Here is a 24749-nt window from a genome sequence, read left to right on the forward strand (position 1 = left end):
GCTGTAATTGTGTCATTTCTCGATGAGAAAGATTAGGCAACATTTAGTCACTTCTAGCCATGATGCTCAATTTATTTACGAATGTACCCTAGTTACTAGGGACCGTTTACGTTGGAGAACAAGATCTATTGTATGCCTGTGTATTTGGGGAAGTAAAATCTGAAATATTGATGAAATTGCGTGTATCCAAAGTTAAAACTCGTGATTTGTCGCCCTCTGGTGTGTAAAAGATGCAAAAGCTTACAGCACCTGGTATTCCAAGGCGGTCTCCCATCCAAGTACTGACCAGGCCCAAGCCTGCTTGACTTCCGAGATCGGACGAGATCGGGCGTATTCAGGCTAGTATGGCCGTAAGCCAGGGAGGCTGTCCCTGACGCTCTACTTAAAGGGAAGGCAATATCCGTTTCTGCCGCTCATACTTGCAGTTGAACTGTCTCTCTACTCTAAAGTCCGGGACACACCAGCGCGCCGCAGACAGTCCCTGCTAACACGCCACGTTGTGGCAACATTGTGGCAACGTTGTGCGTTAGCTGGGGTGCCACACCAGACCGGAACTATATATTACAAAACGAACACATTGTCTTGATAAAACAGCTGTAATTGAGTGCCTGACACGCCAGTCAAGCGCAATCTTGAGAAGGTGTGCATTTCAGTAAGGATTTCAATTGACATGCAGTATGAAACTGAAAGGAGGTTGCATCACTATGATGCATAACATTGCATGTATTGTATTTTCAAGTGTGTGCATTCATCCTGTTGTCATTTTGTTTTGAAAGCAGAAGAATCATTCAACAGGTTGCTGAGACAAATGTAAACCAGTAAAACATATGAAGAGAAACAAACCTTGAATATAAGTTCAGTTGTTTAAACATTTGACAAACTATGGTGAGGGGGTAAGAAAACACACAAATCCAGCAGCTCCTGTATTTCAATACACCAGAACCCAATATTATTGGCGAGTCGGGTAGTCCATCATCACAGTTCGAGGGCAGGCATCATTTCAGTAATTTCATCCCGTTGCATTCACATCCGTGCCTTGAATGAGATTGAATGTGATCTTTGCTCTCAAGTATTTTCCCAAGTTTTACACTTTCGTGCTTTGCATGAATGGGAATGGAACCGTGTGTGTTGAATGAGGCTCCTTGTGAGCACTGAACTTTGTCCGGTGGAGTTCCTTTTTGTGTTGCTGTAATTGTGTCATTTCTCGATGAGAAAGATTAGGCAACATTTAGTCACTTCTAGCCATGATGCTCAATTTATTTACGAATGTACACTAGTTACTAGGGACCGTTTACGTTGGAGAACAAGATCTATTGTATGCCTGTGTATTTGGGGAAGTCAAATCTGAAATAATGATGAAATTGCGTGTATCCAAAGTTAAAACTCGTGATTTGTCGCCCTTTGGTGTGTAAAAGATGCAAAAGCTTACAGCACCTGGTATTCCCAGGGGGTCTCCCATCCAAGTACTGACCAGGCCCGAGCCTGCTTAGCTTCCGAGATCGGACGAGATCGGGCGTATTCAGGCTAGTATGGCCGTAAGCCAGGGAGGCTGTCCCTGACGCGCTACTTAAAGGGAAGGCAATATCCGTTTCTGCCGTTCATACTTACAGTTGAACTGTCTCTCTACTCTAAAGCCCGGGACACACCAGCGCGCCGCAGACAGTCCCTGCTAACACGCCACGTTGTGGCAACATTGTGGCAACGTTGTGCGTTAGCTGGGGTGCCACACCAGACCGGAACTATATATTACAAAACGAACACATTGTCTTGATAAAACAGCTGTAATTGAGTGCCTGACACGCCAGTCAAGCGCAATCTTGAGAAGGTGTGCATTTCAGTAAGGATTTCAATTGACATGCAGTATGAAACTGAAAGGAGGTTGCATCACTATGATGCATAACATTGCATGTATTGTATTTTCAAGTGTGTGCATTCATCCTGTTGTCATTTTGTTTTGAAAGCAGAAGAATCATTCAACAGGTTGCTGAGACAAATGTAAACCAGTAAAACATATGAAGAGAAACAAACCTTGAATATAAGTTCAGTTGTTTAAACATTTGACAAACTATGGTGAGGGGGTAAGAAAACACACAAATCCAGCAGCTCCTGTATTTCAATACACCAGAACCCAATATTATTGGCGAGTCGGGTAGTCCATCATCACAGTTCGAGGGCAGGCATCATTTCAGTAATTTCATCCCGTTGCATTCACATCCGTGCCTTGAATGAGATTGAATGTGATCTTTGCTCTCAAGTATGTTCCCAAGTTTTACACTTTCGTGCTTTGCATGAATGGGAATGGAACCGTGTGTGTTGAATGAGGCTCCTTGTGAGCACTGAACTTTGTCCGGTGGAGTTCCTTTTTGTGTTGCTGTAATTGTGTCATTTCTCGATGAGAAAGATTAGGCAACATTTAGTCACTTCTAGCCATGATGCTCAATTTATTTACAAATGTACACTAGTTACTAGGGACCGTTTACGTTGGAGAACAAGATCTATTGTATGCCTGTGTATTTGGGGAAGTCAAATCTGAAATAATGATGAAATTGCGTGTATCCAAAGTTAAAACTTGTGATTTGTCGCCCTTTGGTGTGTAAAAGATGCAAAAGCTTACAGCACCTGGTATTCCCAGGCGGTCTCCCATCCAAGTACTGACCAGGCCCGAGCCTGCTTAGCTTCCGAGATCGGACGAGATCGGGCGTATTCAGGCTAGTATGGCCGTAAGCCAGGGAGGCTGTCCCTGACGCTCTACTTAAAGGGAAGGCAATATCCGTTTCTGCCGTTCATACTTACAGTTGAACTGTCTCTCTACTCTAAAGTCCGGGACACACCAGCGCGCCGCAGACAGTCCCTGCTAACACGCCACGTTGTGGCAACATTGTGGCAACGTTGTGCGTTAGCTGGGGTGCCACACCAGACCGGAACTATATTTTACAAAACGAACACATTCTCTTGATAAAACAGCTGTAATTGAGTGCCTGACACGCCAGTCAAGCGCAATCTTGAGAAGGTGTGCATTTCAGTAAGGATTTCAATTGACATGCAGTATGAAACTGAAAGGAGGTTGCATCACTATGATGCATAACATTGCATGTATTGTATTTTCAAGTGTGTGCATTCATCCTGTTGTCATTTTGTTTTGAAAGCAGAAGAATCATTCAACAGGTTGCTGAGACAAATGTAAACCAGTAAAACATATGAAGAGAAACAAACCTTGAATATAAGTTCAGTTGTTTAAACATTTGACAAACTATGGTGAGGGGGTAAGAAAACACACAAATCCAGCAGCTCCTGTATTTCAATACACCAGAACCCAATATTATTGGCGAGTCGGGTAGTCCATCATCACAGTTCGAGGGCAGGCATCATTTCAGTAATTTCATCCCGTTGCATTCACATCCGTGCCTTGAATGAGATTGAATGTGATCTTTGCTCTCAAGTATGTTCCCAAGTTTTACACTTTCGTGCTTTGCATGAATGGGAATGGAACCGTGTGTGTTGAATGAGGCTCCTTGTGAGCACTGAACTTTGTCCGGTGGAGTTCCTTTTTGTGTTGCTGTAATTGTGTCATTTCTCGATGAGAAAGATTAGGCAACATTTAGTCACTTCTAGCCATGATGCTCAATTTATTTACGAATGTACACTAGTTACTAGGGACCGTTTACGTTGGAGAACAAGATCTATTCTATGCCTGTGTATTTGGGGAAGTAAAATCTGAAATAATGATGAAATTGCGTGTATCCAAAGTTAAAACTCGTGATTTGTCGCCCTCTGGTGTGTAAAAGATGCAAAAGCTTACAGCACCTGGTATTCCCAGGCGGTCTCCCATCCAAGTACTGACCAGGCCCGAGCCTGCTTAGCTTCCGAGATCGGGCGTATTCAGGCTAGTATGGCCGTAAGCCAGGGAGGCTGTCCCTGACGCTCTACTTAAAGGGAAGGCAATATCCGTTTCTGCCGCTCATACTTACAGTTGAACTGTCTCTCTACTCTAAAGCCCGGGACACACCAGCGCGCCGCAGACAGTCCCTGCTAACACGCCACGTTGTGGCAACATTGTGGCAACGTTGTGCGTTAGCTGGGGTGCCACACCAGACCGGAACTATATATTACAAAACGAACACATTCTCTTGATAAAACAGCTGTAATTGAGTGCCTGACACGCCAGTCAAGCGCAATCTTGAGAAGGTGTGCATTTCAGTAAGGATTTCTATTGACATGCAGTATGAAACTGAAAGGAGGTTGCATCACTATGATGCATAACATTGCATGTATTGTATTTTCAAGTGTGTGCATTCATCCTGTTGTCATTTTGTTTTGAAAGCAGAAGAATCATTCAACAGGTTGCTGAGACAAATGTAAACCAGTAAAACATATGAAGAGAAACAAACCTTGAATATAAGTTCAGTTGTTTAAACATTTGACAAACTATGGTGAGGGGGTAAGAAAACACACAAATCCAGCAGCTCCTGTATTTCAATACACCAGAACCCAATATTATTGGCGAGTCGGGTAGTCCATCATCACAGTTCGAGGGCAGGCATCATTTCAGTAATTTCATCCCGTTGCATTCACATCCGTGCCTTGAATGAGATTGAATGTGATCTTTGCTCTCAAGTATGTTCCCAAGTTTTACACTTTCGTGCTTTGCATGAATGGGAATGGAACCGTGTGTGTTGAATGAGGCTCCTTGTGAGCACTGAACTTTGTCCGGTGGAGTTCCTTTTTGTGTTGCTGTAATTGTGTCATTTCTCGATGAGAAAGATTAGGCAACATTTAGTCACTTCTAGCCATGATGCTCAATTTATTTACGAATGTACCCTAGTTACTAGGGACCGTTTACGTTGGAGAACAAGATCTATTGTATGCCTGTGTATTTGGGGAAGTCAAATCTGAAATAATGATGAAATTGCGTGTATCCAAAGTTAAAACTAGTGATTTGTCGCCCTCTGGTGTGTAAAAGATGCAAAAGCTTACAGCACCTGGTATTCCCAGGCGGTCTCCCATCCAAGTACTGACCAGGCCCGAGCCTGCTTAGCTTCCGAGATCGGACGAGATCGGGCGTATTCAGGCTAGTATGGCCGTAAGCCAGGGAGGCTGTCCCTGACGCTCTACTTAAAGGGAAGGCAATATCCGTTTCTGCCGCTCATACTTGCAGTTGAACTCTCTCTCTACTCTAAAGTCCGGGACACACCAGCGCGCCGCAGACAGTCCCTGCTAACACGAAACGTTGTGGCAACGTTGTGCGTTAGCTGGGGTGCCACACCAGACCGGAACTATATATTACAAAACGAACATATTGTCTTGATAATACAGCTGTAATTGAGTGCCTGACACGCCAGTCAAGCGCAATCTTGAGAAGGTGTGCATTTCAGTAAGGATTTCAATTGACATGCAGTATGAAACTGAAAGGAGGTTGCATCACTATGATGCATAACATTGCATGTATTGTATTTTCAAGTGTGTGCATTCATCCTGTTGTCATTTTGTTTTGAAAGCAGAAGAATCATTCAACAGGTTGCTGAGACAAATGTAAACCAGTAAAACATATGAAGAGAAACAAACCTTGAATATAAGTTCAGTTGTTTAAACATTTGACAAACTATGGTGAGGGGGTAAGAAAACACACAAATCCAGCAGCTCCTGTATTTCAATACACCAGAACCCAATATTATTGGCGAGTCGGGTAGTCCATCATCACAGTTCGAGGGCAGGCATCATTTCAGTAATTTCATCCCGTTGCATTCACATCCGTGCCTTGAATGAGATTGAATGTGATCTTTGCTCTCAAGTATGTTCCCAAGTTTTACACTTTCGTGCTTTGCATGAATGGGAATGGAACCGTGTGTGTTGAATGAGGCTCCTTGTGAGCACTGATCTTTGTCCGGTGGAGTTCCTTTTTGTGTTGCTGTAATTGTGTCATTTCTCGATGAGAAAGATTAGGCAACATTTAGTCACTTCTAGCCATGATGCTCAATTTATTTACGAATGTACCCTAGTTACTAGGGACCGTTTACGTTGGAGAACAAGATCTATTGTATGCCTGTGTATTTGGGGAAGTCAAATCTGAAATAATGATGAAATTGCGTGTATCCAAAGTTAAAACTCGTGATTTGTCGCGCTCTGGTGTGTAAAAGATGCAAAAGCTAACAGCACCTGGTATTCCCAGGCGGTCTCCCATCCAAGTACTGACCAGGCCCGAGCCTGCTTAGCTTCCGAGATCGGACGAGATCGGGCGTATTCAGGCTAGTATGGCCGTAAGCCAGGGAGGCTGTCCCTGACGCTCTACTTAAAGGGAAGGCAATATCCGTTTCTGCCGTTCATACTTACAGTTGAACTGTCTCTCTACTCTAAAGCCCGGGACACACCAGCGCGCCGCAGACAGTCCCTGCTAACACGAAACGTTGTGGCAACGTTGTGCGTTAGCTGGGGTGCCACACCAGACCGGAACTATATTTTACAAAACGAGCACATTTGTCTTGATAAAACAGCTGTAATTGAGTGCCTGACACGCCAGTCAAGCGCAATCTTGAGAAGGTGTGCATTTCAGTAAGGATTTCAATTGACATGCAGTATGAAACTGAAAGGAGGTTGCATCACTATGATGCATAACATTGCATGTATTGTATTTTCAAGTGTGTGCATTCATCCTGTTGTCATTTTGTTTTGAAAGCAGAAGAATCATTCAACAGGTTGCTGAGACAAATGTAAACCAGTAAAACATATGAAGAGAAACAAACCTTGAATATAAGTTCAGTTGTTTAAACATTTGACAAACTATGGTGAGGGGGTAAGAAAACACACAAATCCAGCAGCTCCTGTATTTCAATACACCAGAACCCAATATTATTGGCGAGTCGGGTAGTCCATCATCACAGTTCGAGGGCAGGCATCATTTCAGTAATTTCATCCCGTTGCATTCACATCCGTGCCTTGAATGAGATTGAATGTGATCTTTGCTCTCAAGTATGTTCCCAAGTTTTACACTTTCGTGCTTTGCATGAATGGGAATGGAACCGTGTGTGTTGAATGAGGCTCCTTGTGAGCACTGATCTTTGTCCGGTGGAGTTCCTTTTTGTGTTGCTGTAATTGTGTCATTTCTCGATGAGAAAGATTAGGCAACATTTAGTCACTTCTAGCCATGATGCTCAATTTATTTACGAATGTACCCTATTTACTAGGGACCGTTTACGTTGGAGAACAAGATCTATTGTATGCCTGTGTATTTGGGGAAGTCAAATCTGAAATAATGATGAAATTGCGTGTATCCAAAGTTAAAACTCGTGATTTGTCGCGCTCTGGTGTGTAAAAGATGCAAAAGCTTACAGCACCTGGTATTCCCAGGCGGTCTCCCATCCAAGTACTGACCAGGCCCGAGCCTGCTTAGCTTCCGAGATCGGACGAGATCGGGCGTATTCAGGCTAGTATGGCCGTAAGCCAGGGAGGCTGTCCCTGACGCTCTACTTAAAGGGAAGGCAATATCCGTTTCTGCCGTTCATACTTACAGTTGAACTGTCTCTCTACTCTAAAGCCCGGGACACACCAGCGCGCCGCAGACAGTCCCTGCTAACACGCCACGTTGTGGCAACATTGTGGCAACGTTGTGCGTTAGCTGGGGTGCCACACCAGACCGGAACTATATATTACAAAACGAACACATTGTCTTGATAATACAGCTGTAATTGAGTGCCTGACACGCCAGTCAAGCTCAATCTTGAGAAGGTGTGCATTTCAATAAGGATTTCAATTGGCATACAGTATGAAACTGAAAGGAGGTTGCATCACTATGATGCATAACATTGCATGTATTGTATTTTCAAGTGTGTGCATTCATCCTGTTGTCATTTTGTTTTGAAAGCAGAAGAATCATTCAACAGGTTGCTGAGACAAATGTAAACCAGTAAAACATATGAAGAGAAACAAACCTTGAATATAAGTTCAGTTGTTTAAACATTTGACAAACTATGGTGAGGGGGTAAGAAAACACACAAATCCAGCAGCTCCTGTATTTCAATACACCAAAACACAATATTATTGGCGAGTCGGGTAGTCCATCATCACAGTTCGAGGGCAGGCATCATTTCAGTAATTTCATCCCGTTGCATTCACATCCGTGCCTTGAATGAGATTGAATGTGATCTTTGCTCTCAAGTATGTTCCCAAGTTTTACACTTTCGTGCTTTGCATGAATGGGAATGGAACCGTGTGTGTTGAATGAGGCTCCTTGTGAGCACTGAACTTTGTCCGGTGGAGTTCCTTTTTGTGTTGCTGTAATTGTGTCATTTCTCGATGAGAAAGATTAGGCAACATTTAGTAACTTCTAGCCATGATGCTCAATTTATTTACGAATGTACCCTAGTTACTAGGGACCGTTTACGTTGGAGAACAAGATCTATTGTATGCCTGTGTATTTGGGGAAGTCAAATCTGAAATAATGATGAAATTGCGTGTATCCAAAGTTAAAACTCGTGATTTGTCGCCCTCTGGTGTGTAAAAGATGCAAAAGCTTACAGCACCTGGTATTCCCAGGCGGTCTCCCATGCAAGTACTGACCAGGCCCGAGCCTGCTTAGCTTCCGAGATCGGACGAGATCGGGCGTATTCAGGCTAGTATGGCCGTAAGCCAGGAATGCTGTCCCTGACGCTCTACTTAAAGGGAAGGCAATATCCGTTTCTGCCGTTCATACTTACAGTTGAACTGTCTCTCTACTCTAAAGCCCGGGACACACCAGCGCGCCGCAGACAGTCCCTGCTAAGACGCCACGTTGTGGCAACATTGTGGCAACGTTGTGCGTTAGCTGGGGTGCCACACCAGACCGGAACTATATTTTACAAAACGAACACATTGTCTTGATAATACAGCTGTAATTGAGTGCCTGACATGCCAGTCAAGCGCAATCTTGAGAAGGTGTGCATTTCAGTAAGGATTTCAATTGACATGCAGTATGAAACTGAAAGGAGGTTGCATCACTATGATGCATAACATTGCATGTATTGTATTTTCAAGTGTTTGCATTCATCCTGTTGTCATTTTGTTTTGAAAGCAGAAGAATCATTCAACAGGTTGCTGAGACAAATGTAAACCAGTAAAACATATGAAGAGAAACAAACCTTGAATATAAGTTCAGTTGTTTAAACATTTGACAAACTATGGTGAGGGGGTAAGAAAACACACAAATCCAGCAGCTCCTGTATTTCAATACACCAGAACCCAATATTATTGGCGAGTCGGGTAGTCCATCATCACAGTTCGAGGGCAGGCATCTTTTCAGTAATTTCATCCCGTTGCATTCACATCCGTGCCTTGAATGAGATTGAATGTGATCTTTGCTCTCAAGTATGTTCCCAAGTTTTACACTTTCGTGCTTTGCATGAATGGGAATGGAACCGTGTGTGTTGAATGAGGCTCCTTGTGAGCACTGATCTTTGTCCGGTGGAGTTCCTTTTTGTGTTGCTGTAATTGTGTCATTTCTCGATGAGAAAGATTAGGCAACATTTAGTCACTTCTAGCCATGATGCTCAATTTATTTACGAATGTACCCTAGTTACTAGGGACCGTTTACGTTGGAGAACAAGATCTATTGTATGCCTGTGTATTTGGGGAAGTCAAATCTGAAATAATGATGAAATTGCGTGTATCCAAAGTTAAAACTCGTGATTTGTCGCGCTCTGGTGTGTAAAAGATGCAAAAGCTTACAGCACCTGGTATTCCCCAGGCGGTCTCCCATCCAAGTACTGACCAGGCCCGAGCCTGCTTAGCTTCCGAGATCGGACGAGATCGGGCGTATTCAGGCTAGTATGGCCGTAAGCCAGGGAGGCTGTCCCTGACGCTCTACTTAAAGGGATGGCAATATCCGTTTCTGCCGTTCATACTTACAGTTGAACTGTCTCTCTACTCTAAAGCCCGGGACACACCAGCGCGCCGCAGACAGTCCCTGCTAATATGCCACGTTGTGGCAACGTTGTGCGTTAGCTGGGGTGCCACACCAGACCGGAACTATATTTTACAAAACGAACACATTGTCTTGATAAAACAGCTGTAATTGAGTGCCTGACACGCCAGTCAAGCGCAATCTTGAGAAGGTGTGCATTTCAGTAAGGATATCAATTGACATGCAGTATGAAACTGAAAGGAGGTTGCATCACTATGATGCATAACATTGCATGTATTGTATTTTCAAGTGTGTGCATTCATCCTGTTGTCATTTTGTTTTGAAAGCAGAAGAATCATTCAACAGATTGCTGAGACAAATGTAAACCAGTAAAACATATGAAGAGAAATAAACCTTGAATATAAGTTCAGTTGTTTAAACATTTGACAAACTATGGTGAGGGGGTAAGAAAACACACAAATCCAGCAGCTCCTGTATTTCAATACACCAGAACCCAATATTATTGGCGAGTCGGGTAGTCCATCATCACAGTTCGAGGGCAGGCATCATTTCAGTAATTTCATCCCGTTGCATTCACATCCGTGCCTTGAATGAGATTGAATGTGATCTTTGCTCTCAAGTATGTTCCCAAGTTTTACACTTTCGTGCTTTGCATGAATGGGAATGGAACCGTGTGTGTTGAATGAGGCTCCTTGTGAGCACTGAACTCTGTCCGGTGGAGTTCCTTTTTGTGTTGCTGTAATTGTGTCATTTCTCGATGAGAAAGATTAGGCAACATTTAGTCACTTCTAGCCATGATGCTCAATTTATTTACGAATGTACCCTAGTTACTAGGGACCGTTTACGTTGGAGAACAAGATCTATTGTATGCCTGTGTATTTGGGGAAGTCAAATCTGAAATAATGATGAAATTGCGTGTATCCAAAGTTAAAACTCGTGATTTGTCGCCCTCTGGTGTGTAAAAGATGCAAAAGCTTACAGCACCTGGTTTTCCCAGGTGGTCTCCCATCCAAGTACTGACCAGGCCCGAGCCTGCTTAGCTTCCGAGATCGGACGAGATCGGGCGTATTCAGGCTAGTATGGCCCTAAGCCAGGGAGGCTGTCCCTGACGCTCTACTTAAAGAGAAGGCAATATCCGTTTCTGCCGCTCATACTTGCAGTTGAACTGTCTCTCTACTCTAAAGTCCGGGACACACCAGCGCGCCGCAGACAGTCCCTGCTAACACGAAACGTTGTGGCAACGTTGTGCGTTAGCTGGGGTGCCACACCAGACCGGAACTATATATTACAAAACGAACACATTGTCTTGATAAAACAGCTGTAATTGAGTGCCTGACACGCCAGTCAAGCGCAATCTTGAGAAGGTGTGCATTTCAGTAAGGATTTCAATTGACATGCAGTATGAAACTGAAAGGAGGTTGCATCACTATGATGCATAACATTGCATGTATTGTATTTTCAAGTGTGTGCATTCATCCTGTTGTCATTTTGTTTTGAAAGTAGAAGAATCATTTTTGCTGAGGTTGCTGAGACAAATGTAAACCAGTAAAACATATGAAGAGAAACAAACCTTGAATATAAGTTCAGTTGTTTAAACATTTGACAAACTATGGTGAGGGGGTAAGAAAACACACAAATCCAGCAGCTCCTGTATTTCAATACACCAGAACCCAATATTATTGGCGAGTCGGGTAGTCCATCATCACAGTTCGAGGGCAGGCATCATTTCAGTAATTTCATCCCGTTGCATTCACATCCGTGCCTTGAATGAGATTGAATGTGATCTTTGCTCTCAAGTATGTTCCCAAGTTTTACACTTTCGTGCTTTGCATGAATGGGAATGGAACCGTGTGTGTTGAATGAGGCTCCTTGTGAGCACTGAACTTTGTCCGGTGGAGTTCCTTTTTGTGTTGCTGTAATTGTGTCATTTCTCGATGAGAAAGATTATGCAACATTTAGTCACTTCTAGCCATGATGCTCAATTTATTTATGAATGTACCCTAGTTACTAGGGACCGTTTACGTTGGAGAACAAGATCTATTGTATGCCTGTGTATTTGGGGAAGTCAAATCTGAAATAATGATGAAATTGCGTGTATCCAAAGTTAAAACTCGTGATTTGTCGCCCTCTGGTGTGTAAAAGATGCAAAAGCTTACAGCACCTGGTATTCCCAGGCGGTCTCCCATCCAAGTACTGACCAGGCCCGAGCCTGCTTAGCTTCCGAGATCGGACGAGATCGGGCGTATTCAGGCTAGTATGGCCGTAAGCCAGGGAGGCTGTCCCTGACGCTCTACTTAAAGGGAAGGCAATATCCGTTTCTGCCGTTCATACTTACAGTTGAACTGTCTCTCTACTCTAAAGCCCGGGACACACCAGCGCGCCGCAGACAGTCCCTGATAACACGCCACGTTGTGGCAACATTGTGGCAACGTTGTGCGTTAGCTGGGGTGCCACACCAGACCGGAACTATATATTACAAAACGAACACATTCTCTTGATAAAACAGCTGTAATTGAGTGCCTGACACGCCAGTCAAGCGCAATCTTGAGAAGGTGTGCATTTCAGTAAGGATTTCAATTGACATGCAGTATGAAACTGAAAGGAGGTTGCATCACTATGATGCATAACATTGCATGTATTGTATTTTCAAGTGTGTGCATTCATCCTGTTGTCATTTTGTTTTGAAAGCAGAAGAATCATTCAACAGGTTGCTGAGACAAATGTAAACCAGTAAAACATATGAAGAGAAACAAACCTTGAATATAAGTTCAGTTGTTTAAACATTTGACAAACTATGGTGAGGGGGTAAGAAAACACACAAATCCAGCAGCTCCTGTATTTCAATACACCAGAACCCAATATTATTGGCGAGTCGGGTAGTCCATCATCACAGTTCGAGGGCAGGCATCATTTCAGTAATTTCATCCCGTTGCATTCACATCCGTGCCTTGAATGAGATTGAATGTGATCTTTGCTCTCAAGTATGTTCCCAAGTTTTACACTTTCGTGCTTTGCATGAATGGGAATGGAACCGTGTGTGTTGAATGAGGCTCCTTGTGAGCACTGAACTTTGTCCGGTGGAGTTCCTTTTTGTGTTGCTGTAATTGTGTCATTTCTCGATGAGAAAGATTAGGCAACATTTAGTCACTTCTAGCCATGATGCTCAATTTATTTATGAATGTACCCTAGTTACTAGGGACCGTTTACGTTGGAGAACAAGATCTATTGTATGCCTGTGTATTTGGGGAAGTCAAATCTGAAATAATGATGAAATTGCGTGTATCCAAAGTTAAAACTCGTGATTTGTCGCCCTCTGGTGTGTAAAAGATGCAAAAGCTTACAGCACCTGGTATTCCCAGGCGGTCTCCCATCCAAGTACTGACCAGGCCCGAGCCTGCTTAGCTTCCGAGATCGGACGAGATCGGGCGTATTCAGGCTAGTATGGCCGTAAGCCAGGGAGGCTGTCCCTGACGCTCTACTTAAAGGGAAGGCAATATCCGTTTCTGCCGTTCATACTTACAGTTGAACTGTCTCTCTACTCTAAAGCCCGGGACACACCAGCGCGCCGCAGACAGTCCCTGATAACACGCCACGTTGTGGCAACATTGTGGCAACGTTGTGCGTTAGCTGGGGTGCCACACCAGACCGGAACTATATATTACAAAACGAACACATTCTCTTGATAAAACAGCTGTAATTGAGTGCCTGACACGCCAGTCAAGCGCAATCTTGAGAAGGTGTGCATTTCAGTAAGGATTTCAATTGACATGCAGTATGAAACTGAAAGGAGGTTGCATCACTATGATGCATAACATTGCATGTATTGTATTTTCAAGTGTGTGCATTCATCCTGTTGTCATTTTGTTTTGAAAGCAGAAGAATCATTCAACAGGTTGCTGAGACAAATGTAAACCAGTAAAACATATGAAGAGAAACAAACCTTGAATATAAGTTCAGTTGTTTAAACATTTGACAAACTATGGTGAGGGGGTAAGAAAACACACAAATCCAGCAGCTCCTGTATTTCAATACACCAGAACCCAATATTATTGGCGAGTCGGGTAGTCCATCATCACAGTTCGAGGGCAGGCATCATTTCAGTAATTTCATCCCGTTGCATTCACATCCGTGCCTTGAATGAGATTGAATGTGATCTTTGCTCTCAAGTATGTTCCCAAGTTTTACACTTTCGTGCTTTGCATGAATGGGAATGGAACCGTGTGTGTTGAATGAGGCTCCTTGTGAGCACTGAACTCTGTCCGGTGGAGTTCCTTTTTGTGTTGCTGTAATTGTGTCATTTCTCGATGAGAAAGATTAGGCAACATTTAGTCACTTCTAGCCATGATGCTCAATTTATTTACGAATGTACCCTAGTTACTAGGGACCGTTTACGTTGGAGAACAAGATCTATTGTATGCCTGTGTATTTGGGGAAGTCAAATCTGAAATAATGATGAAATTGCGTGTATCCAAAGTTAAAACTCGTGATTTGTCGCCCTCTGGTGTGTAAAAGATGCAAAAGCTTACAGCACCTGGTTTTCCCAGGTGGTCTCCCATCCAAGTACTGACCAGGCCCGAGCCTGCTTAGCTTCCGAGATCGGACGAGATCGGGCGTATTCAGGCTAGTATGGCCGTAAGCCAGGGAGGCTGTCCCTGACGCTCTACTTAAAGGGAAGGCAATATCCGTTTCTGCCGCTCATACTTGCAGTTGAACTGTCTCTCTACTCTAAAGTCCGGGACACACCAGCGCGCCGCAGACAGTCCCTGCTAACACGAAACGTTGTGGCAACGTTGTGCGTTAGCTGGGGTGCCACACCAGACCGGAACTATATATTACAAAACGAACACATTGTCTTGATAAAACAGCTGTAATTGAGTGCCTGACACGCCAGTCAAGCGCAATCTTGAGAAGGTGTGCATTTCAGTAAGGATTTCAATTGACATGCAGTATGAAACTGAAAGGAGGTTGCATCACTATGATGCATAACATTGCATGTATTGTATTTTCAAGTGTGTGCATTCATCCTGTTGTCATTTTGTTTTGAAAGCAGAAGAATCATTCAACAGGTTGCTGAGACAAATGTAAACCAGTAAAACATATGAAGAGAAACAAACCTTGAATATAAGTTCAGTTGTTTAAACATTTGACAAACTATGGTGAGGGGGTAAGAAAACACACAAATCCAGCAGCTCCTGTATTTCAATACACCAGAACCCAATATTATTGGCGAGTCGGGTAGTCCATCATCACAGTTCGAGGGCAGGCATCATTTCAGTAATTTCATCCCGTTGCATTCACATCCGTGCCTTGAATGAGATTGAATGTGATCTTTGCTCTCAAGTATGTTCCCAAGTTTTACACTTTCGTGCTTTGCATGAATGGGAATGGAACCGTGTGTGTTGAATGAGGCTCCTTGTGAGCACTGAACTTTGTCCGGTGGAGTTCCTTTTTGTGTTGCTGTAATTGTGTCATTTCTCGATGAGAAAGATTAGGCAACATTTAGTCACTTCTAGCCATGATGCTCAATTTATTTACGAATGTACCCTAGTTACTAGGGACCGTTTACGTTGGAGAACAAGATCTATTGTATGCCTGTGTATTTGGGGAAGTCAAATCTGAAATAATGATGAAATTGCGTGTATCCAAAGTTAAAACTCGTGATTTGTCGCCCTCTGGTGTGTAAAAGATGCAAAAGCTTACAGCACCTGGTATTCCCAGGCGGTCTCCCATGCAAGTACTGACCAGGAACGAGCCTGCTTAGCTTCCGAGATCGGACGAGATCGGGCGTATTCAGGCTAGTAGGGCCGTAAGCCAGGAAGGCTGTCCCTGACGCTCTACTTAAAGGGAAGGCAATATCCGTTTCTGCCGTTCATACTTACAGTTGAACTGTCTCTCTTCTCTAAAGCCTGGGACACACCAGCGCGCCGCAGACAGTCCCTGCTAACACGCCACGTTGTGGCAACATTGTGGCAACGTTGTGCGTTAGCTGGGGTGCCACACCAGACCGGAACTATATATTACAAAACGAACACATTGTCTTGATAAAACAGCTGTAATTGAGTGCCTGACACGCCAGTCAAGCGCAATCTTGAGAAGGTGTGCATTTCAGTAAGGATTTCAATTGACATGCAGTATGAAACTGAAAGGAGGTTGCATCACTATGATGCATAACATTGCATGTATTGTATTTTCAAGTGTGTGCATTCATCCTGTTGTCATTTTGTTTTGAAAGCAGAAGAATCATTCAACAGGTTGCTGAGACAAATGTAAACCAGTAAAACATATGAAGAGAATCAAACCTTGAATATAAGTTCAGTTGTTTAAACATTTGACAAACTATGGTGAGGGGGTAAGAAAACACACAAATCCAGCAGCTCCTGTATTTCAATACACCAGAACCCAATATTATTGGCGAGTCGGGTAGTCCATCATCACAGTTCGAGGGCAGGCATCATTTCAGTAATTTCATCCCGTTGCATTCACATCCGTGCCTTGAATGAGATTGAATGTGATCTTTGCTCTCAAGTATGTTCCCAAGTTTTACACTTTCGTGCTTTGCATGAATGGGAATGGAACCGTGTGTGTTGAATGAGGCTCCTTGTGAGCACTGAACTTTGTCCGGTGGAGTTCCTTTTTGTGTTGCTGTAATTGTGTCATTTCTCGATGAGAAAGATTAGGCAACATTTAGTCACTTCTAGCCATGATGCTCAATTTATTTACGAATGTACCCTAGTTACTAGGGACCGTTTACGTTGGAGAACAAGATCTATTGTATGCCTGTGTATTTGGGGAAGTCAAATCTGAAATAATGATGAAATTGCGTGTATCCAAAGTTAAAACTCGTGATTTGTCGCCCTCTGGTGTGTAAAAGATGCAAAAGCTTACAGCACCTGGTATTCCCAGGCCGTCTACCATCCAAGTACTGACCAGGCCCGAGCCTGCTTAGCTTCCGAGATCGGACGAGATCGGGCGTATTCAGGCTAGTATGGCCGTAAGCCAGGGAGGCTGTCCCTGACGCTCTACTTAAAGGGAAGGCAATATCCGTTTCTGCCGCTGATACTTGCAAATGAACTGTCTCTCTACTCTAAAGTCCGGGACACACCAGCGCGCCGCAGACAGTCCCTGCTAACACGAAACGTTGTGGCAACGTTGTGGCAACGTTGTGCGTTAGCTGGGGTGCCACACCAGACCGGAACTATATTTTACAAAACGAACACATTGTCTTGATAAAACAGCTGTAATTGAGTGCCTGACACGCCAGTCAAGCGCAATCTTGAGAAGGTGTGCATTTCAGTAAGGATTTCAATTGACATGCAGTATGAAACTGAAAGGAGGTTGCATCACTATGATGCATAACATTGCATGTATTATATTTTCAAGTGTGTGCATTCATCCTGTTGTCATTTTGTTTTGAAAGCAGAAGAATCATTCAACAGGTTGCTGAGACAAATGTAAACCAGTAAAACATATGAAGAGAAACAAACCTTGAATATAAGTTCAGTTGTTTAAACATTTGACAAACTATGGTGAGGGGGTAAGAAAACACACAAATCCAGCAGCTCCTGTATTTCAATACACCAGAACCCAATATTATTGGCGAGTCGGGTAGTCCATCATCACAGTTCGAGGGCAGGCATCATTTCAGTAATTTCATCCCGTTGCATTCACATCCGTGCCTTGAATGAGATTGAATGTGATCTTTGCTCTCAAGTATGTTCCCAAGTTTTACACTTTCGTGCTTTGCATGAATGGGATTGGAACCGTGCGTGTTGAATGAGGCTCCTTGTGAACACTGAACATTGCCCGGTGGAGTTCCTTTTTGTGTTGCTGTAATTGTGTCATTTCTCGATGAGAAAGATTAGGCAACATTTAGTCACTTCTAGCCATGATGCTCAATTTATTTACGAATGTACCCTAGTTACTAGGGACCGTTTACGTTGGAGAACAAGATCTATTGTATGCCTGTGAATTTGGGGAAGTCAAATCTGAAATAATGATGAAATTGCGTGTATCCAAAGTTAAAACTCGTGATTTGTCGCCCTCTGGTGTGTAAAAGATGCAAAAGCTTACAGCACCTGGTATTCCCAGGCGGTCTCCCATCCAAGTACTAACCAGGCCCGAACCTGCTTAGCTTCCGAGATCGGACGAGATCGGGCGTATTCAGACTAGTATGGCCGTAAGCCAGGGAGGCTGTCCCTGACCCTCTACTTAAAGGGAAGGCAATATCCGTTTCTGCCACTCATACTTGCAGTTGAACTGTCTCTCTACTCTAAAGTCCGGGACACACCAGCACGCTGCAGACAGTCCCTGCTAACACGAAACGTTGTGGCAACGTTGTGCGTTAGCTGGGGTGCCACACCAGACCGGAACTATATTTTACAAAACGAACACATTGTCTTGATAATACAGCTGTAATTGAGTGCCTGACACGCCAGTCAAGCGCAATCTTGAGAAGGTGTGCATTTCAGTAAGGATTTCAATTGACATGCAGTATGAAACTGAAAGGAGGTTGCATCACTATGATGCATAACATTGCATGTATTGTATTTTCAAGTGTGTGCATTCATCCTGTTGTCATTTTGTTTTGAAAGCAGAAGAATCATTCAACAGGTTGCTGAGACAAATGTAAACCAGTAAAACATATGAAGAGAAACAAACCTTGAATATAAGTTCAGTTGTTTAAACATTTGACAAACTATGGTGAGGGGGTAAGAAAACACACAAATCCAGCAGCTCCTGTATTTCAATACACCAGAACCCAATATTATTGGCGAGTCGGGTAGTCCATCTTCACAGTTCGAGGGCAGGCATCATTTCAGTAATTTCATCCCGTTGCATTCACATCCGTGCCTTGAATGAGATTGAATGTGATCTTTGCTCTCAAGTATGTTCCCAAGTTTTACACTTTCGTGCTTTGCATGAATGGGAATGGAACCGTGTGTGTTGAATGAGGCTCCTTGTGAGCACTGAACTTTGTCCGGTGGAGTTCCTTTTTGTGTTGCTGTAATTGTGTCATTTCTCGATGAGAAAGATTAGGCAACATTTAGTCACTTCTAGCCATGATGCTCAATTTATTTACGAATGTACCCTAGTTACTAGGGACCGTTTACGTTGGAGAACAAGATCTATTGTATGCCTGTGTATTTGGGGAAGTCAAATCTGAAATAATGATGAAATTGCGTGTATCCAAAGTTAAAACTCGTGATTTGTCGCCCTCTGGTGTGTAAAAGATGCAAAAGCTTACAGCACCTGGTATTCCCAGGCGGTCTCCCATCCAAGTACTGACCAGGCCCGAGCCTGCTTAGCTTCCGAGATCGGACGAGATCGGGCGTATTCAGGCTAGTATGGCCGTAAGCCAGAGAGGCTGTCCCTGACGCTCTACTTAAAGGGAAGGCAATATCCGTTTCTGCCGCTCATACTTACAGTTGAACTGTCTCTCTACTCTAAAGTCCGGGACACACCAGCGCGCCGCAGACAGTCCCTGCTAACACGAAACGTTGTGGCAACGTTGTGCGTTAGCTGGGGTGCCACACCAGACCGGAACTATATTTTACAAAACGAACACATTGTCTTGATAAAACAGCTGTAATTGAGTGCCTGACACGCCAGTCAAGCGCAATCTTGAGAAGGTGTGCATTTCAGTAAGGATTTCAATTGACATGCAGTATGAAACTGAAAGGAGGTTGCATCACTATGATGCATAACATTGCATGTATTGTATTTTCAAGTGTGTGCATTCATCCTGTTGTCATTTTGTTTTGAAAGCAGAAGAATCATTCAACAGGTTGCTGAGACAAATGTAAACCAGTAAAACATATGAAGAGAAACAAACCTTGAATATAAGTTCAGTTGTTTAAACATTTGACAAACTATGGTGAGGGGGTAAGAAAACACACAAATCCAGCAGCTCCTGTATTTCAATACACCAGAACCCAATATTATTGGCGAGTCGGGTAGTCCATCATCCGGGTTCGAGGGCAGGCATCATTTCAGTAATTTCATCCCGTTGCATTCACATCCGTGCCTTGAATGAGATTGAATGTGATCTTTGCTCTCAAGTATGTTCCCAAGTTTTACACTTTCGTGCTTTGCATGAATGGGAATGGAACCGTGTGTGTTGAATGAGGCTCCTTGTGAGCACTGAACTTTGTCCGGTGGAGTTCCTTTTTGTGTTGCTGTAATTGTGTCATTTCTCGATGAGAAAGATTAGGCAACATTTAGTCACTTCTAGCCATGATGCTCAATTTATTTACGAATGTACCCTAGTTACTACGGACCGTTTACGTTGGAGAACAAGATCTATTGGATGCCTGTGTATTTGGGGAAGTCAAATCTGAAATAATGATGAAATTGCGTGTATCCAAAGTTAAAACTCGTGATTTGTCGCCCTCTGGTGTGTAAAAGATGCAAAAGCTTACAGCACCTGGTATTCCCAGGCGGTCTCCCATCCAAGTACTGACCAGGCCCGAGCCTGCTTAGCTTCCGAGATCAGACGAGATCGGGCGTATTCAGGCTAGTATGGCCGTAAGCCAGGGAGGCTGTCCCTGACGCTCTACTTAAAGGGAAGGCAATATCCGTTTCTGCCGTTCATACTTACAGTTGAACTGTCTCTCTACTCTAAAGCCCGGGACACACCAGCGCGCCGCAGACAGTCCCTGCTTACATGCCACATTGTGGCAACGTTGTGCGTTAGCTGGGGTGCCACACCAGACCGGAACTATTTTTTACAAAACGAACACATTGTCTTGATAAAACAGCTGTAATTGAGTGCCTGACACGCCAGTCAAGCGCAATCTTGAGAAGGTGTGCATTTCAGTAAGGATTTCAATTGACATGCAGTATGAAACTGAAAGGAGGTTGCATCACTATGATGCATAACATTGCATGTATTGTATTTTCAAGTGTGTGCATTCATCCTGTTGTCATTTTGTTTTGAAAGCAGAAGAATCATTCAACAGGTTGCTGAGACAAATGTAAACCAGTAAAACATATGAAGAGAATCAAACCTTGAATATAAGTTCAGTTGTTTAAACATTTGACAAACTATGGTGAGGGGGTAAGAAAACACACAAATCCAGCAGCTCCTGTATTTCAATACACCAGAACCCAATATTATTGGCGAGTCGGGTAGTCCATCATCACAGTTCGAGGGCAGGCATCATTTCAGTAATTTCATCCCGTTGCATTCACATCCGTGCCTTGAATGAGATTGAATGTGATCTTTGCTCTCAAGTATGTTCCCAAGTTTTACACTTTCGTGCTTTGCATGAATGGGAATGGAACCGTGTGTGTTGAATGAGGCTCCTTGTGAGCACTGAACTTTGTCCGGTGGAGTTCCTTTTTGTGTTGCTGTAATTGTGTCATTTCTCGATGAGAAAGATTAGGCAACATTTAGTCACTTCTAGCCATGATGCTCAATTTATTTACGAATGTACCCTAGTTACTAGGGACCGTTTACGTTGGAGAACAAGATCTATTGTATGCCTGTGTATTTGGGGAAGTCAAATCTGAAATAATGATGAAATTGCGTGTATCCAAAGTTAAAACTCGTGATTTGTCGCCCTCTGGTGTGTAAAAGATGCAAAAGCTTACAGCACCTGGTATTCCCAGGCGGTCTCCCATCCAAGTACTGACCAGGCCCGAGCCTGCTTAGCTTCCAAGATCGGACGAGATCGGGCGTATTCAGGCTAGTATGGCCGTAAGCCAGGGAGGCTGTCCCTGACGCTCTACTTAAAGGGAAGGCAATATCCGTTTCTGCCGCTCATACTTGCAGTTGAACTGTCTCTCTACTCTAAAGTCCGGGACACACCAGCGCGCCGCAGACAGTCCCTGCTAACACGAAACGTTGTGGCAACGTTGTGCGTTAGCTGGGGTGCCACACCAGACCGGAACTATATTTTACAAAACGAACACATTGTCTTGATAATACAGCTGTAATTGAGTGCCTGACACGCCAGTCAAGCGCAATCTTGAGAAGGTGTGCATTTCAGTAAGGATTTCAATTGACATGCAGTATGAAACTGAAAGGAGGTTGCATCACTATGATGCATAACATTGCATGTATTGTATTTTCAAGTGTGTGCATTCATCCTGTTGTCATTTTGTTTTGAAAGCAGAAGAATCATTCAACAGGTTGCTGAGACAAATTTAAACCAGTAAAACATATGAAGAGAAACAAACCTTGAATATAAGTTCAGTTGTTTAAACATTTGACAAACTATGGTGAGGGGGTAAGAAAACACACAAATCCAGCAGCTCCTGTATTTCAATACACCAGAACCCAATATTATTGGCAAGTCGGGTAGTCCATCATCACAGTTCGAGGGCAGGCATCATTTCAGTAATTTCATCCCGTTGCATTCACATCCGTGCCTTGAATGAGATTGAATGTGATCTTTGCTCTCAAGTATGTTCCCAAGTTTTACACTTTCGTGCTTTGCATGAATGGGAATGGAACCGTGTGTGTTGAATGAGGCTCCTTGTGAGCACTGAACTTTGTCCGGTGGAGTTCCTTTTTGTGTTGCTGTAATTGTGTCATTTCTCGATGAGAAAGATTAGGCAACATTTAGTCACTTCTAGCCATGATGCTCAATTTATTTACGAATGTACCCTAGTTACTAGGGACCGTTTACGTTGGAGAACAAGATCTATTGTATGCCTGTGTATTTGGGGAAGTCAAATCTGAAATAATGATGAAATTGCGTGTATCCAAAGTTAAAACTCGTGATTTGTCGCCCTCTGGTGTGTAAAAGATGCAAAAGCTTACAGCACCTGGTAATCCCAGGCGGTCTCCCATCCAAGTACTGACCAGGCCCGAGCCTGCTTAGCTTCCGAGATCGGGCGTATTCAGGCTAGTATGGCCGTAAGCCAGGGAGGCTGTCCCTGACGCTCTACTTAAAGGGAAGGCAATATCCGTTTCTGCCGCTGATACTTGCAAATGAACTGTCTCTCTACTCTAAAGTCCGGGACACACCAGCGCGCCGCAGACAGTCCCTGCTAACACGAAACGTTGTGGCAACGTTGTGCGTTAGCTGGGGTGCCACACCAGACCGGAACTATATTTTACAAAACGAACACATTGTCTTGATAAAACAGCTGTAATTGAGTGCCTGACACGCCAGTCAAGTGCAATCTTGAGAAGGTGTGCATTTCAGTAAGGATTTCAATTGACATGCAGTATGAAACTGAAAGGAGGTTGCATCACTATGATGCATAACATTGCATGTATTATATTTTCAAGTGTGTGCATTCATCCTGTTGTCATTTTGTTTTGAAAGCAGAAGAATCATTCAACAGGTTGCTGAGACAAATGTAAACCAGTAAAACATATGAAGAGAAACAAACCTTGAATATAAGTTCAGTTGTTTAAACATTTGACAAACTATGGTGAGGGGGTAAGAAAACACACAAATCCAGCAGCTCCTGTATTTCAATACACCAGAACCCAATATTATTGGCGAGTCGGGTAGTCCATCATCACAGTTCGAGGGCAGGCATCATTTCAGTAATTTCATCCCGTTGCATTCACATCCGTGCCTTGAATGAGATTGAATGTGATCTTTGCTCTCAAGTATGTTCCCAAGTTTTACACTTTCGTGCTTTGCATGAATGGGAATGGAACCGTGTGTGTTGAATGAGGCTCCTTGTGAACACTGAACATTTCCCGGTGGAGTTCCTTTTTGTGTTGCTGTAATTGTGTCATTTCTCGATGAGAAAGATTAGGCAACATTTAGTCACTTCTAGCCATGATGCTCAATTTATTTACGAATGTACCCTAGTTACTAGGGACCGTTTACGTTGGAGAACAAGATCTATTGTATGCCTGTGAATTTGGGGAAGTCAAATCTGAAATAATGATGAAATTGCGTGTATCCAAAGTTAAAACTCGTGATTTGTCGCCCTCTGGTGTGTAAAAGATGCAAAAGCTTACAGCACCTGGTATTCCCAGGCGGTCTCCCATCCAAGTACTAACCAGGCCCGAACCTGCTTAGCTTCCGAGATCGGACGAGATCGGGCGTATTCAGACTAGTATGGCCGTAAGCCAGGGAGGCTGTCCCTGACCCTCTACTTAAAGGGAAGGCAATATCCGTTTCTGCCACTCATACTTGCAGTTGAACTGTCTCTCTACTCTAAAGTCCGGGACACACCAGCACGCTGCAGACAGTCCCTGCTAACACGAAACGTTGTGGCAACGTTGTGCGTTAGCTGGGGTGCCACACCAGACCGGAACTATATTTTACAAAACGAACACATTGTCTTGATAATACAGCTGTAATTGAGTGCCTGACACGGCAGTCAAGCGCAATCTTGAGAAGGTGTGCATTTCAGTAAGGATTTCAATTGACATGCAGTATGAAACTGAAAGGAGGTTGCATCACTATGATGCATAACATTGCATGTATTGTATTTTCAAGTGTGTGCATTCATCCTGTTGTCATTTTGTTTTGAAAGCAGAAGAATCATTCAACAGGTTGCTGAGACAAATGTAAACCAGTAAAACATATGAAGAGAAACAAACCTTGAATATAAGTTCAGTTGTTTAAACATTTGACAAACTATGGTGAGGGGGTAAGAAAACACACAAATCCAGCAGCTCCTGTATTTCAATACACCAGAACCCAATATTATTGGCGAGTCGGGTAGTCCATCATCACAGTTCGAGGGCAGGCATCATTTCAGTAATTTCATCCCGTTGCATTCACATCCGTGCCTTGAATGAGATTGAATGTGATCTTTGCTCTCAAGTATGTTCCCAAGTTTTACACTTTCGTGCTTTGCATGAATGGGAATGGAACCGTGTGTGTTGAATGAGGCTCCTTGTGAGCACTGAACTTTGTCCGGTGGAGTTCCTTTTTGTGTT

General features: G+C 43.5%; 19 non-coding genes and 2 pseudogenes across 19 annotated transcripts; all 21 read right to left on the minus strand.

Moving 5' to 3' along the window:
- Positions 1-237: 237 nt before the first annotated feature.
- LOC136735898 (5S ribosomal RNA) lies at positions 238-356 on the minus strand. The gene has a single exon (XR_010811425.1). It is a non-coding gene; the product is annotated as a 5S ribosomal RNA (ribosomal RNA).
- Positions 357-1422: 1066 nt separating this feature from the next.
- On the minus strand, positions 1423-1541 carry LOC136735699 (5S ribosomal RNA). The gene has a single exon (XR_010811230.1). It is a non-coding gene; the product is annotated as a 5S ribosomal RNA (ribosomal RNA).
- Positions 1542-2607: 1066 nt separating this feature from the next.
- Positions 2608-2726, minus strand: LOC136735624 (5S ribosomal RNA). The gene has a single exon (XR_010811160.1). It is a non-coding gene; the product is annotated as a 5S ribosomal RNA (ribosomal RNA).
- A 1066-nt stretch (positions 2727-3792) lies between these two features.
- Positions 3793-3901, minus strand: LOC136735456 (uncharacterized; annotated as a pseudogene).
- A 1066-nt stretch (positions 3902-4967) lies between these two features.
- Positions 4968-5086, minus strand: LOC136735625 (5S ribosomal RNA). The gene has a single exon (XR_010811161.1). It is a non-coding gene; the product is annotated as a 5S ribosomal RNA (ribosomal RNA).
- A 1055-nt stretch (positions 5087-6141) lies between these two features.
- LOC136735899 (5S ribosomal RNA) lies at positions 6142-6260 on the minus strand. Its single transcript, XR_010811426.1, has one exon. It is a non-coding gene; the product is annotated as a 5S ribosomal RNA (ribosomal RNA).
- Positions 6261-7316: 1056 nt separating this feature from the next.
- On the minus strand, positions 7317-7435 carry LOC136735627 (5S ribosomal RNA). Its single transcript, XR_010811163.1, has one exon. It is a non-coding gene; the product is annotated as a 5S ribosomal RNA (ribosomal RNA).
- Positions 7436-8501: 1066 nt separating this feature from the next.
- Positions 8502-8620, minus strand: LOC136735870 (5S ribosomal RNA). The gene has a single exon (XR_010811396.1). It is a non-coding gene; the product is annotated as a 5S ribosomal RNA (ribosomal RNA).
- A 1066-nt stretch (positions 8621-9686) lies between these two features.
- Positions 9687-9806, minus strand: LOC136735224 (5S ribosomal RNA). Its single transcript, XR_010810844.1, has one exon. It is a non-coding gene; the product is annotated as a 5S ribosomal RNA (ribosomal RNA).
- Positions 9807-10861: 1055 nt separating this feature from the next.
- LOC136735953 (5S ribosomal RNA) lies at positions 10862-10980 on the minus strand. Its single transcript, XR_010811480.1, has one exon. It is a non-coding gene; the product is annotated as a 5S ribosomal RNA (ribosomal RNA).
- Positions 10981-12038: 1058 nt separating this feature from the next.
- Positions 12039-12157, minus strand: LOC136735628 (5S ribosomal RNA). Its single transcript, XR_010811164.1, has one exon. It is a non-coding gene; the product is annotated as a 5S ribosomal RNA (ribosomal RNA).
- A 1066-nt stretch (positions 12158-13223) lies between these two features.
- LOC136735629 (5S ribosomal RNA) lies at positions 13224-13342 on the minus strand. The gene has a single exon (XR_010811165.1). It is a non-coding gene; the product is annotated as a 5S ribosomal RNA (ribosomal RNA).
- Positions 13343-14408: 1066 nt separating this feature from the next.
- Positions 14409-14527, minus strand: LOC136735704 (5S ribosomal RNA). The gene has a single exon (XR_010811236.1). It is a non-coding gene; the product is annotated as a 5S ribosomal RNA (ribosomal RNA).
- Positions 14528-15582: 1055 nt separating this feature from the next.
- Positions 15583-15701, minus strand: LOC136735432 (5S ribosomal RNA). Its single transcript, XR_010811037.1, has one exon. It is a non-coding gene; the product is annotated as a 5S ribosomal RNA (ribosomal RNA).
- Positions 15702-16767: 1066 nt separating this feature from the next.
- Positions 16768-16886, minus strand: LOC136735316 (5S ribosomal RNA). The gene has a single exon (XR_010810933.1). It is a non-coding gene; the product is annotated as a 5S ribosomal RNA (ribosomal RNA).
- Positions 16887-17952: 1066 nt separating this feature from the next.
- LOC136735885 (5S ribosomal RNA) lies at positions 17953-18071 on the minus strand. The gene has a single exon (XR_010811412.1). It is a non-coding gene; the product is annotated as a 5S ribosomal RNA (ribosomal RNA).
- Positions 18072-19126: 1055 nt separating this feature from the next.
- LOC136735630 (5S ribosomal RNA) lies at positions 19127-19245 on the minus strand. Its single transcript, XR_010811166.1, has one exon. It is a non-coding gene; the product is annotated as a 5S ribosomal RNA (ribosomal RNA).
- A 1055-nt stretch (positions 19246-20300) lies between these two features.
- Positions 20301-20419, minus strand: LOC136735728 (5S ribosomal RNA). Its single transcript, XR_010811259.1, has one exon. It is a non-coding gene; the product is annotated as a 5S ribosomal RNA (ribosomal RNA).
- Positions 20420-21474: 1055 nt separating this feature from the next.
- Positions 21475-21593, minus strand: LOC136735945 (5S ribosomal RNA). Its single transcript, XR_010811472.1, has one exon. It is a non-coding gene; the product is annotated as a 5S ribosomal RNA (ribosomal RNA).
- Positions 21594-22648: 1055 nt separating this feature from the next.
- LOC136735500 (uncharacterized) lies at positions 22649-22757 on the minus strand (annotated as a pseudogene).
- Positions 22758-23812: 1055 nt separating this feature from the next.
- Positions 23813-23931, minus strand: LOC136735886 (5S ribosomal RNA). The gene has a single exon (XR_010811413.1). It is a non-coding gene; the product is annotated as a 5S ribosomal RNA (ribosomal RNA).
- Between the last annotated feature and the right edge of the window lie 818 nt (positions 23932-24749).

This window comes from Amia ocellicauda, unplaced genomic scaffold (assembly GCF_036373705.1).
Source record: "Amia ocellicauda isolate fAmiCal2 unplaced genomic scaffold, fAmiCal2.hap1 HAP1_SCAFFOLD_41, whole genome shotgun sequence".
NCBI classification, from domain to species: Eukaryota; Metazoa; Chordata; class Actinopteri; order Amiiformes; family Amiidae; genus Amia; species Amia ocellicauda.